We start from the raw sequence: 14,543 nt of genomic DNA on the forward strand, positions 1-14,543 counted from the left end.
CGAAGGAAGGAAGGAAGGAAGGAAGGAAAGGAGGAATGAAAGGAGGAAGGAAGGAAGGAAGGAAGGAAGGAAGGAAGGAAGGAAGGAAGGAAGGAAGGAAGGAAGGAAGGAGAGAAGCAAGGAAAGGAGGGAGGGAGGGAGGGAGGAAAGAAGGAAGAAAGGAAAGAAAGAAGGAAGGAAGAAAGGAAAGAAGGAAGGAAGGAAGGAAGGAAGGAAAGGAGTCAGGAGAGAAGGAAGGAAAGGAGTCAGGAGAGAAGGAAGGAAAGGAGTAAGGAGAGAAGGAAGGAAAGGAGGAATGAAAGGAGGAAGGAAGGAAGGAAGGAAGGAAGGAAGGAAGGAAGGAAGGAAGGAAGGAAGGAAGGAAGGAAGGAAGGAAGGAAGTGAGGAAAGAAGTATGGAAGGAGGGGAAGAACAAAGGAAAAATAAGGAACAGTCAAAAGAGATGGGTCAATTTGACCCGGGAGGACGACAGGAGGGTTAAAAACACACAGGAGATACAGACATAATATATTTAAAAATAAAGCACTGCACTAGTTATAAGAGACATTCATACCAGTGTTTCCAGAGGTTTCCTAAGTGTTTTTATTCCTCTTTAGGCATAAAATGTCAACTATAGTTTACAACAAAAAAGTTACTGCAGATGAAGTGGTAGTGTGTGGATATGGCTGAAGTGCAACTATGCCATCAGAATCCATCATCATGCATATATAAGAAAACAGCTTTTGAATAGCTGTCCACTACATTTTTAAATGTTTTACTGTAGTGACTACTATGTGTGAAAGACTTAATTTACTTCTGCACCTCTCCTGAGGACTTTGTTATGGTGCCTCATTAAAAAAAAAAAAAGGAAAATCGGCGTAATATCACTGCTTTGAGTTCGGCAAGGGACCTTTGTTGCATGTCATACCCCTTTCTCTCTCCCCTTGTTTCCTGTCGGCCTCTCTGCCACCAACTGTACAATAAAGGCAAAAAAATCCCCAAAAAAGTATATATATAAAAAAAAGGAAACTCTTCTATCAACAATTGGTTGAAGTAGGCAGCAGTCTGGCATTTTAAGTGAAAAGTATCTAATTTGTTGCCTGATGCAGCGACGCAAAATGTGACTATTGAACATAAAGTCATGGGTGAAGTAACACACACAGGTATAAGCTTATCAATGTCAGTGTTTCCTGATCCATAAAATACATTTTGGGTATGCAGTGAAACGATATAATTTGCACCCACTCAAAAAGTTAATTAATTATTTTGTTGCTTCAGCACATTGATCTCCAACTCTGCTGTTTTTAGGTATTTCACCACTTTAACGCACCTGATTCTAATTATTAACTCATCATCAAGCTGTTCAACGAGCTTAAGCTGCTTGGTAACAAGTTAATTATTAGTATCAGGTGTGTTAAGAGTGGGGAGATACCATAGCAGGGTTGGAGAACACTGCTTTAGGGTAAACTAAAACATCTGTCAGAATGGTGCATTCAAGTGCAGTCATGCAACTTGGGAGAATTTACTTCCTTCTCAGAAAACGACCAAAACCAAGCAAATGATTAACAGATAAAAGCATTTAAACAAACGTTGAGTCTGGCCAGATGCCAAAAGGCACACTAAAAGTCAAATATCAAATCATATTGCTGTGGTTTTCTACGATAGAACATAGCAACAAGCTGCAGTAGTTCAGGTTAGATATCGACAACAACACAGAGGTCAGCATCCCTCCGGTCCACAGGGAGGGCGAGTCTGAGCGGAAGTAGTAAAGCAGGCCAGATATCAGACACGTGTCCTCCGCAGTGATTGTATGAGAGGATGCGTGATGCTGATGACCGAGCGTTTGCCTGGTGGGATAATCCTTCCGGGCTAATGCCTTAAGCGGGGCTGAAATCTACCAGACCCTGCTGCATTGTACTGTGGACGCAAAAAAAAAAAAAAAAACAACAAGAGAATGGGCCGTGTGGGAAAAACAGAAAGCTCTTTTCCTTTGAGTAGCAACGGTTAAAAGCAGGTAACTTTTAACCTTATTGTACATCCGAAGCTTTCAAAATGCTTATAGAAATGAAGATATCGAAGAGAGAGGATTGAGGTTATTTAGGTGAAACAACAGTCTGATGCTCACGTGATGAATCATGGATTGGATTAAACCTGCTTCTGAACAGCTGTACTATACGAGAGGGATTACGTCATATTCACATCTGTAACGCTTGTGCATGCTAAACATTCATATGTCTGACACAAAAATGATGTTTAGCACATTTGAAATTAAGGTTGCTTCTCTTTCAATATAATCTGTGCCACTGCAGAATGCGACTTTTTCACTTGATGTTTTAGTTTGTATTGTTTTTAATGAAGAAAATCTGTGCAATATTTCAAATTCTGCACTTTTAAACATTAATCAAACAACAGAATCACACAGTAAGAGGCTCAGTGGTCGGCAATCAAAGCACTTGTGCATATAGAATTGGAAACTCACTTTCACACATCCATGTTTTCCAAAAAGAGGCATTGAGAGAGCTCTAAAAGGAAAAGTTCAGTTACAATTTTGGTCTATTTTTATAGTTTTGGACTTCATTTATACTCCTTATGTTAACACTGAACTCACCATACATGCAAAGGCTCAGAGACACTGCTACAGCAAAGCCCAGGAGTGCAAGAAACACGGGAAGTTAGACGATCAGACTGGTTTTAAACAAGTTTAGATAGATAATCTATAAACACCTTATCTGCAATTAAAACCAAAACCAAGAGCAAAACAAGTAAGGCAAGCACAGCAGGCCAAAGCTGAAGCAGCAAGTTGGTTGGTCTGTAAACTAGGAAACCTGCCAGTTATTTTCCAGATCAATTATTTTGTCTGTTTACTTTGATTTATGACAAAGAAAGACTTCAAAATATCACTTTTGAGAAACTGAAAGCAGCTAAATTTGGCACATGTTCATAATATTTGCAAATATTTTTTTATTATATATTATCTTATGTATATTTTATTAATGCTTTTGTTGATTATTGATTGATCGACTCATCGTTGTTTGTAGGTTTACATAAACTGTGATGGATGCTTATAAAGGACAGTTGAGGTCAAACTTACATTATTTGTGTTCATTTTCTTTCCTAAAGAAGTCTGACTAAAGTTGGTTTGTTCAAAATCTGCCTGATAAGTTGTCTGCTTGTTTTATTCAAGCAGTCAGACTTCTTTTTTAGGAATACTACTGTGTTCCCAAAATTCAGCATTTAACTATTTTATCATCACTTAGGAAATAAAATAAGCCAAATTATATGAAACTGAATCTCTGTATAAGTTAGTTAAAAATTAGAGAAATGTGATTCTGAGCACGGTCAACGATGACTGACTGAAAACCCCTCAACACCCCATATAACAAACAACACTAGATGAAATGGTTAATTTCAGTAGAGCTGTAATGATTAGTAGATCAACACAAAAAATTAATCTGCGACTATTTTGATGATTGATAAATTGATTATTAGTAAAATTTTAAGGTTTTATCCTTTCATGATTGATTTTTTGATGCTCTCTTTGTCGTACATGACAGTAAACTGATTATTTTGGAATTGGGACTGAAGATATCACCTTTAACTCTACAAAAATATAACATTTATAGCATTTTTCACTACTTTCTGATATTTTATAGACAATAGATTAATTGATAATGTCGCAGCCTTGAATTAAGGTATTTTCCTTTAATACAGGAATGTCCAAACTATCCCATAAAGGGTTCATCTGGCTGCAGGTTTTCATTTTAACCAAGCAGAAGAACACCAGGCTCGACTCATTTAATCAGCTGATCTCAGTCTTCAGACAGATGATTGGTAAAAATCATGCATGCTCATGGTTGATTGATCCTTTATGGAATAGTTTGGACATGACTGAAGCATAACATTAATATGAACTACAGAACTGAACTTTGGTTTTTCTACGACTGACTTTGTGCTTTCTTGAACACTTATAATGAGGCACCATAAGTGGAAAAGCCAAAAAATTACAGCAAAAGGTGAATTTAAGTGTTTTGAAAGACACGTCCATTTTCAGCAGGAGGCTAATTGCCGTCAGTATACTTTGTTATAATTTTAGCCTGACTTTGAAGAAATAATATAACAAAAGGCAAAATGAACGATATTCCATCTTCCACTGTACACCGACGACATTTTTCTCTTCATTAGAAGAGTGAAACTCCGACTGCGACCACTTAATGGCTGGTCTGGTGGCTCTGGTTTGATCTCTTTGAAGTGACATGAAAGTGCGGCTTTGAAGCTCGGGAGTGCAAATAACCTCTCAGTGGTGAATTAAAGAAATGTTTGGAGCCTCTGATGCTGCAGGTCCGCGCAGAGAGGTGACACCCCTGCTTGTTCAGCGGGACTCTACATCGATGACACGAGGCCGCATGCAGCGAGAGCTCGGGAAGGACAAAGTCTATCTGTCACACGGTCATTTCACTGATTCTACTCGCTACTGGACAACTTTAAATTAGTAGTAAGACACAGGCTCACACATTTCCTTTTTTTCCTCGTCTTGCACCCTAATTGTGTAACTGAAACATTTGCAGTTTGACATTTTGTGTCTATATGTGATTATATATGTCGACTAGTCCCAGTTTTTTGTCAAATGCAATCAATGGTTTAATATTTGAGACTTTTATATTGATGATTAAATAGAAATCATAAAAATAAGTTGCTGTTTTCCACAAAAAAAAGGAGTCAATCTTTGAAAAACATTGCATCTTTACATTTATACATATATTAATAAAACCCTTGAAGACTCTTCTATCTTGCAGCTCTTAAAATTTCAAAAAGTGCTATTATACATTCATGGATTGCTAATGCTATGAAAGGTTTTATGAGTATATATGAAATGATAGATTAGACTAAGTATGCCTTTTCACTCATTGCTGTTATTGTAAAAGCTTTCGTGGATCCTGATTTTTTTAAGCTGATATTGACATTTGAGAACTTAATTTACTTTTTCCATTAATGACATAACTTTATATATATTTTAATAAAGTTCCCTTAACCTTCGTGTCGTCCTCCCGGGTCAAATTGACCCCGTCTGTTTTGACTGTTCTTTCTTTCCTCCCTTCCTTCCTTCCGTCTCTCTTTCTTTCCTTCCTCTCTCTTTCCTCCCTTCCTTCTTTCCTCCCTCCCTCCTTCTCTCTTTCCTTCCTTCCTTCCTTTCCTTCTTCCATCCCCCTTTCTTCCTTCCTTCTGTCCTTCCTTCCTCCCTCCCTCCTTCTTTCCTTCCTTTCCTTCCTCCCTCCTTCTCTCTTTCTTTCCTCCCCCTAGCTTTCTCCCTTCCTTCTTTCCTCTGTCCTTCTTTCCTTCCTTCCTCTTTTCCTTTCTCCCTCCCTCCTTCTTTCGTCCCTCCCTCCTACCTTCCTTCTTTCCTTCTTTCCTCCATCCTTCCTCCCTTCCTTCTTTCCTTTCCTCCCTTCCTTCCTTCCTTCCTCCCTCATTTCCTTCCTTCTTCCTTCCTCCCTCCTTTCCTTCCTCCCTTCCTCCCTCCCTCCCTTCCATCCTTCCCTCCTCCCTCCCTTCCTTCTTCGACTCGAAGACAACAGAAGGGTTAAATTTGTTTTTTAAGCAATTGCACTTAAGAAAAGTACTCTGCAAGATGTGAACAACTGAAAAATAAACGTGTCACTTCTCTCTAGTGTACAATCTATAAGATGACGACAGTTTTTACCTCCAGTTTCTTGTCATTTATCGGTAGACATAAACACTGATACTGTTATACTGTTTATCTGCAATTATTTAATATTTGCCAATTCAACTGTAGACCAGAGAGTAAGTAAGTGTTTAGACTGTGGCAGCTGAAATGTAGACCAAGAGATATCCAATTTAGCAGAAGGCCCTTTTATTGCTTTTCACACAATTTAATAAAAAATAAAAGGCAAAAAAAAGAGGTTTGAACTTCTGCTTGGTACAGATGGAAGAAAAAACAGTAAGGTGTCTCCTTTCTAGAGATACTACAGCGATAATGAAAGTACCTGTCAGAGATACTACGCTATAAGCTGATATATTTGAGGTCATTGTTTAAAGGAACACTCTCAAATTGGTGTCTGTCCGTCATTTTTAATTGGTTAAAGACATTTTTTATAACCAGATTAAAACACACTCTGTACACTGAATGAAATAGTTGGTCTATGAGAGAGTTTATGCAGAAGTTATTTGGTGAACAAATCTTTCTTTTCTATTTTTCAACTTGTATTCATTCTGGAGGTAATAATCGATGCAGCAGTCTTGAATGTAAAAAGGATGAGAGGAGCATATGTTAGTAAAAATAGATCAATAGTTATCAAAGACTCTACTGTAGTGCCACTGAGCAAGACACTGAAGCCCCAACAAGTTATTCTAGTTGTTGTTAACCCACAACCTCTTTACCTTCATGTAGAAACACAAGCTCATATAGTGAAACATTATTCATCTCAGGTCCACTAATTGCTCCAAAAAAACAAAACCTGTTGAACCAGAGGCGGCAGACCTGACACGCTCAGCAGGCAGACTGGACGTGGACTAGAGCTGTGTCATTACAAGAGGCCAGACGGTGTGGCTATTTTTAGCTCTGGTCGTTCGACTCACGGTGGGTTTGAGAGCATGGAGGTTAGCAACCTAGTGGCAGTGTCATTAACACCCTCTCACTTCCATTAAATGACAGCCCCTGCAGACCTCACCAAGCCAACACACAGCTATTGTGGATGCAGCACATGTCTTTGTGTTGTGTATGTGTGTGTGTGTGTGTGTGTGTGTGTGTGTGTGTGTGTGTGTGTGTGTGTGTGTGTGTGTGTGTGTGTGTGTGTGTGTGTGTGTGTGTGTGTGTGTGTGTGTGTGTGTGTGTGTGTGTGTGTGTGTGTGTGTTGGTCAATATTCATGCTGTGAAATCAAATGACGGTGTGCAATGTGACAGGTGTCGCTTGCAGTGATGGATCTGCAGAGAATCAGCTCATTGTTTCAGTCCGACTGCAACTTTACTGTTTTGGGTCTCTCTCAGCGCTCTTATATTGTTGTTTTTAAGTGAACCAGACAGCTTATTTTAAAGAAAATACTATTGAACACTTTCTGCTCAGCACCAACAGCAAACAGACACAGTTAGCTGTAGATTAGCTGGTGAACATAGTGGAGCATTTAGCAGCTAAAGAGCCACATATTTCCCTCAGGAGTTCGAGGTAGAAAGCAAAACAGAGCTAAAAGAGAGTGAATATTGGACTGGATGCATGGATGGATGTCAATGTTGTGATCATAACTTTTTCCACTGCCTCCAAGTAGGGACAAAATCAGTCCATGCAGGTTTTACCATTTCAACAGTCATGGTTTTATGCCTTAACTTAGTTCATCTGTTTCTAATATTTTAGCTTAATTTAAAGATAATTTATATATTCATCTTTGCTGTCCGACTGCAACTCTACTGTTTTAGTTCACTCTCAGTGCTCTCATAGCATTATAAGACCGCAGAAGGCAACTTATTTCAGAGAAAAAGCTGTAAAAAGTCACTGTACTCTACCTGCTCAGTCAGCACCAAACAGCAAACAGACACAGTTAGCTGTAGACTAGCTGGTGAACATAGTGGAGCATTTAGCAGCTAAAGAGCCAGATATTTCCCTCAGGAGTTAGAGGTAGAGAGCTAAAAGAGAGAGTGATTATTGGATTTACATTTAACAGGTGGACAGAAACATGAAATGAATGATAATGTGGCTCCATAACTGCTAAACATGTTTGCTAACATCAACTTCATAGCTGATATGTCAGTGTTGCGTTCACAGCCTGTTCAGGCTTATATAAGGATCAGTGTCAATAATCCAGTATCAGTCGGGTTGTATTGAATAATGTTGCAGCTCTAGATCGAAGCCAAACTCAAGTACCTGATAGTCCTAACTTGGTTTTACCTCTACTGTTTCATTTCAGCTTGGTCTGGGACATGTTGTATCCTTTTTTCTAAGAATAATCCCAGACTCACAAATCGGTCACTAAACGCTTCACTCGGGTTAAACCAGGGTGTTAACAATTTGGGTCAGTTTGTCCGACAGAGATTAAGACAAGTCGTAGACTAAAGACATGATTCTGTGAAAGGTCCATTTAACAACAAGTCCTGGACTAGATTTAATCGCTGTCCGGGAAATCGGCCCTTTGAGTGTATAAAAACCTGCATTTCAGTACCAATGCAAAATCTGTAGGGCGGAGGAGAACTAGGGACAGCATGATTTCCAATAAAATGTGTCCTTGACTAAATGTAAGGAGAGCAGGTTTGTTAGCGGCTATTCTCGCCACCGTTCAAGCAACTACCGTCCACTTATAAATCCACAGACTTCAGTAGGCAGTAGGAGATCTCGAGGCTAGAATTATCCTAAACTCATACTACTGTGACTACCTAAATCAAACCTATTAAATGCCAAAATACTTCTACAAAAACTATACAGAAGTTATAACAGATACCAAAACAAGCTTTCATAGAAAAATAAATGCATGAAGAAATGTTTTTTTAAACAATTATTGCTGTCATAGTTATAACTCAAAGTCTAATTTCATCATCATTAATTTCCTTTGTTTAGATATTAAGCTTTTCCAAAGTTATACTGGAACAAACCTGAAATAAAGAAAGAAGACTAAAGCTACACAACACAACTCTATGTAAGCTTTACTTAACATCTTTCTCCATCTTGGTGTTTGTAATATACAGTGGCATGTATAGCTCACATCATCCTGCATAATCACAAATTAACATTAATTAAACATTAATTTCTCCCACCTGCTGCTTCAACACGATAATGAGCTAATTAGAGACTCCTCATAAAGTCCAGGAGTGATCTGCTAGGCAGGGCTCCAGGCTGGAAAGTGGCTTCACAGAGGATGACATGAACACACACACACATGAACACACACACACACACACACACACACACACACACACACACACACACACACACACACACACACACACACACACACACACACACACACACACACACACACACACACACACACACACACACACACACACACAAGCAATAATATCCCTGAAACAAAAGCAGCCTTTCAGGTGTGCTTAGGTTACATTTAGTGTAACCGACATCACTTTATCCTCTACAAATATGGTTGTAAAAGGGATGTCATGCTATACAACACTGAGCTATGAATACATCATCTTTAATTTAACTGAACTGCTATTGAAACTATCATTTTTTCAAAATTGTCGATCTAAAGAAATCGTTTTATTGATATAAATCTCAAAAATTCACTGATTGAAACATGTCAAATGTGATTATTTGCTGGTTTTGATTGTTGGCTGGATAAAATCTGGCAATGTTATGAGCCTCTAACACTCCTCACTCTTTCTATTAATCAATTAATCAGGAAAATGACTGGCAGAAAATAATCAATGCTACCATTTCCGACCACATCACAGTAAACCAAACCAACTATTACTGTGATGATGACTACCTTAATTGTGCTCCAAAGAATACACCAGTAAAAGTTCACCAAGCTTGAACTCTGAGGAAATCAAATAATAATTATAATCTTTAACCAAACCCAAAACCAAATCTTAAATTTGGCTCTTTGAAAAACTGACTGATTGGTTCTCCTGAAGACAAATGAACACACAAACGTGCTTTAGTGAAGCTGCAAAGAACTGGGGAGATTCCCAGAGTGAATAAGTGTAACTGTGTCAATATGAAGCAGGATGCTACTAACAGGAAGCATGCTCCGTCAATTACAAGACTACCTGACAACCACACCCTGGGACTGAAGCTAACGTGGAAGCACCTTAAACTACAATGCTACTGATGATTATGATACCTGACCCGTTAGCACAATTTAGCTAAAGTACGGTATTGGAGCTTATTTGGAAAGTCCAACAGGTGACGTCACACCTTTTAACACCACTTTTTTAAAAATACAGTCTATGAGATAAACACACACAGCCAATTTTAACCAGCTGGTGGCACTTAAGGAAAACTCGGGGAATCACCAAAGTCAGTTCACTTCATCCACTGGGGACCACGAAGGTCTGTACAAAATTGCATGCCAGTCCATCCAGTGGTTCCTGAAATATTTCGGTCTGGACCAAAGTGAAGGACCAATAAACAGACAAACACCATTCATAGAGATGTGACACTAGAATGGCTTAAAATCTGTAAACTATGATCAATAATTAGTATGAATGTATCTGTAATACTGTCTTCATATATATATATATAATCATTTAAAAATGACCCAGGAACAAGTTGGGAAGATTACTGTAAATGTAATAAGTTATAGATTACTAATTACTCTATTTAAAATGTGATGAATTACTCTTTTATTAGTTTTTAATTTTCTAACTAATGTTTTCAGCTGTTAGGATAAGTGTTCCCATTAAGTACCAAAATCTAAGTCCAGCTGTTTTTCATGGATACTGACATGATTTATAAGGGAGATCATTTCTTATAAAGCAACATTTATCTCTCATTTGAAAATGTATTCATTAGTTCATGTAGATTTTGGAATATAAAATAAAGATATTTGATGATAAAAAGTCAAAAGTCTGTCATGAGCTTAATTGGTACTGTGACTCCATTTAAGCCCATGTCATGATTTATTTACTAAATATATAAAAAATATTGATTTCAAATAATTAAAAACATCAATATATGTATTCAGTAACATTAAAAAAATACAATACAATATATTAAAAATTGAGCAATATTAAAAAATGAGGTTATATTTCTATGCTCACACTTCTGTAAAAGCTGACAAGTTGCCAGCAGCAAAGATTACGTTTAAGGAAATGTGTCACAGGCAGGTGTGTCTGACACCAGGAAGTAGCTTTATCACTAAGGCATGGAATGAAGAAGAAGGAAGTGAAGTCGCTGTCCCATGTGAGATTCAGCCCTACACACATCCACATAAATACACACAGCAGAGCAAAAGCAGCAGATGGCCAGGGGATTATTCCCCCGCTATCCCCACCCCCCTCTTCCCAGACGGGCCGCTCTCTCGCTGAAGCTTTATACTTGTGTCCCTGTCATTCCAGCACAGTGTGCCGGTGTGTTTGCTGACCTAGTCTGTCCTCACCTAGTGTCCTGACCTATAGCATCTGGTGGCCTACAAAATGCTTTCAGCTATCACCTTTTACACGTCCAAACTGAGCCTTTATCAAAGCGTTACGAAATAAAAAAGCTCCAGCTCCAGCCGACCTGCACAAAATGACGGAGAGATTGAATCCCTTGCTGCTATCTTAACATTACCAAAGAGTCCACCTGCATGCATTTATCCTAAATTATTACTGTGTAATTTCTGCTAATGGAATTTCTTCACAGTAGCCCGACTACACACTTGGCAAACGATGCAATATCATTACTGTATGCATTTATTCCCATGCTAATTGCCATCCAGAAATAGCGGAGTGTGGGTTCTGACTGAGCTGTCAGTGACTGTGTCCTCCCATCCTCAGCTTTTTTTATTCTGCAGCCACTCACTCTCAGCAGCAGACGACTGCCAGCCAGCCAGCCAGCCAGCATGCAAGGCTTAAGGGCCCTCGAACACAACAAGGAACAAGGAACAAGAAATTAGGAAAATGGTTTCTGAAAAGTATCGCGGCTCTTTCAGGAAACAAGGATGCCACTCTTCTGGTTTGTCTGCATTTTTCCTCAATGAGATGAAAAGGTTTTTTTTCTCTTTTTTATCAGTGAGAGCATACCTGTCATGCCAGAGGGTAAGATACAAACTCTTTGGCTTTGGTCAAAGTGATTCAATCACCTTTATATCCGGTGGACTGAAAACACTTGTCTGCCTCACACAGATTATTTAACCCTCACATACTGTTCAAGGACAATTTTTACCTACTTTCACATTTGAAAGCAGTAAATACTTTTTATTTTTTGGCCTCAAATTTGATGATTTCGCCTTAAAACATTTGTGGCAGCTGATACATTATTTTTTATTATAGTTTATGGTACATATTTATTCAAAAATGTAAAAAACCACTATTGCATTTTTCACATTTAATATAGTTAATGTTTTTTTCTCCATAAACGAGAAGTGTAAAAACAGAATAATAAACTCTCTCAGCTCTCTGAAAGCTTCATTAAGGATTAATCTCGCTATTTATATGTGACTGAGGTATTCATGAATGATTTGTTGTGCAGAAATTTGGCAGAGACTAATTATGAGGGATAGAGTCTGAATATGAACAGTATGTGAGGGTTAACCTGTTTGTCTTTAAAGCATCGTACTTAAAATCAAAAGTCATTTGACGATCAATTTGACACACGAAGACGATTTTGTAGCCAAGTAAAACGTCTTAGTTAAGGTCACGGAAAGATCGCCGTCACGGTGACAAGAAACTTCCAACTGTTGCTAGGAGACAGGATGTGAACTATTGGTCTCTGGTGTGGAAGCAGATGCTTTGTATGCCCTTCTATCAACCCCCAGCTTCCACTATTGAGGTAGCTACAGTAAAATTAGCCTTCAGTTGAGCAGCAGTCACTCACTCACTGTCACGAACCACAAAGACACTTTTCTGGCCTTTTTTTCGGAAGATTACTGGAAGGAAAGGAGCTCCGTTTGAAAGGCCAAATTTAAGTTAAGTGGTGTCAGAGCATCATTTTACTTTCACTTTTATACTTTATGCACACATAATTACATTAGTTACTTTACAATTGACCAATTCTATCATTTACTAATTAGGACAGTGGACTCAGAGGAGCCATCACAGCTGATACACACCATACACTTAATTAGGTCTGACCTCAGGTTGGGTCAAAGTTAACAGAAAAGTACTCCACCAATTTAACAAAACACTCCTATAACATTATTGGACTCAAAATGGACAATTAAAATAAACAGAAGAATCAGCAGACATATCTTTTTTTAACCTACATTACCCAAAATGCACCTTAGTTACCAACAGTTGGGTTTAGAGATTTGAGTGTGCAGCAGCTACCAGCTACCTCACTTCTTTCTAACTCCACACCACTACACTTTTAAATGTTTAAACTTGTAGTCTCTAGCTCCAACCAAAGCTGTCTCAGGGGACATCATGCAGCTCCATGTAGGGCCACAAAAGGCACTATACTGTACAACTTATTTCATATATGCAGTGGTACTCCCCAAGACCAATTGTTCCTTTGCATTACCCACCATAAACTTACTTCAATCACAATTTTGATAAATAAACAGCTGCTGATGCCATTTAACCAAAAGTTAAACCAATCAAACAATCCAGAGCTGCAGCACCAACTGAGCATAAGTCTGACCTTAAATTTGAATGTAAAACAACTATTTTCACATTAAACTAGGTTGCAACTTAGCTAATTCAACCCAAATGAAAATACATGAAAGTATGGTCATCAATTTTACTTTATTTGAATTTTTAATTCATTTTATTTGTATTTTATGCCTCTGAACTGTCTTTTATTCATGATGTCTTTTATGTATTCTTCTGTTCTTTGGTTCACTGTGCTTGTTTTAAAGTGCTTTACAATTAAAGTTGGATTGGATCAAGAAAATGTACATTTTGGTATGAAATATTCTGCTTAAGTAAACACCAAAAACTATAACAAGTTTCTTTTAAAAGCAGAAAAGACGACCCCACGCAGTATATTGTTATCAACACAAATGTGATGAATGATGAATAGATTTTCTTGAGCTCTACCTCTCATTCACACACACACATGCACATAAGTTTGACCTTAAATTTGAGTGTAAAAAAAGAAATGTAACACTAAACTCTTCGCTTTGTTCTGTTGCACCATTTCTACTTAGGTTGCAACTTAACTAATTCAACCAAAATGAAAACGCATGAAAGTACGATCATGAAGAAAAGTATGGAAAATGTCAATCTTGGTATGAAATATTCTGCCAAAGTAAACGCAGAAAATACGATCCCACGCCGTATATTGTTATCAATAAAAATGTGACTAATTGTGAATAGATTTTTAGGTCACATCTTCCAACTTGAGCTTCAATAAATCAAAATATTCTGCTATAAATCAAGATTCACAGGTTTCACTGATACAGGTGAACATGAGTCACACTCTCGCTCAATCTCTGTGCAACCTATGAAACAAAATGATGGTCTTTTTTATAATTCCACTTGGCTGAGCCCACTGCGACCCAGCTGTGCTTCACCCGCTCCATCCCTCCCCCGTCTCTCCGACCATCCCCAACTTCACCCACCACCACCTCCGCCTCCCACCATCTCATCTCATCATTCTGTAATAGAGGAGTTTGGTAGTTGGGTCTCCCCGCCTCAGGCAGCACTCACACCCCAAGATGAGAAATGGTCAAAAACGATCAGTGAGAAACAATACGCTAGAGGCTGAGAGGTAGAGATAGGCAGACAATGGTTTGATGGTGTGAAAATCAATCAGCATGTCTGTGAAAGAAGAGCAATTTGTAATCTGGAAAGGAGCCAGAATGTTGAATAAATTGGTGGCAGCAGAGGATGCATCTGGTGTTTTAAACCTTTAATTAACTGAACTTTATCTGTCTGAGTACACGTGCTATTTTTTCCAGCAACAACTTGTTTCTTTTTTTTTTTTTTTAAATGTACACACCTTCCCAGGACAACCGCA

This window comes from Scomber scombrus, chromosome 4 (assembly GCF_963691925.1).
Source record: "Scomber scombrus chromosome 4, fScoSco1.1, whole genome shotgun sequence".
Taxonomy (NCBI): Eukaryota; Metazoa; Chordata; class Actinopteri; order Scombriformes; family Scombridae; genus Scomber; species Scomber scombrus.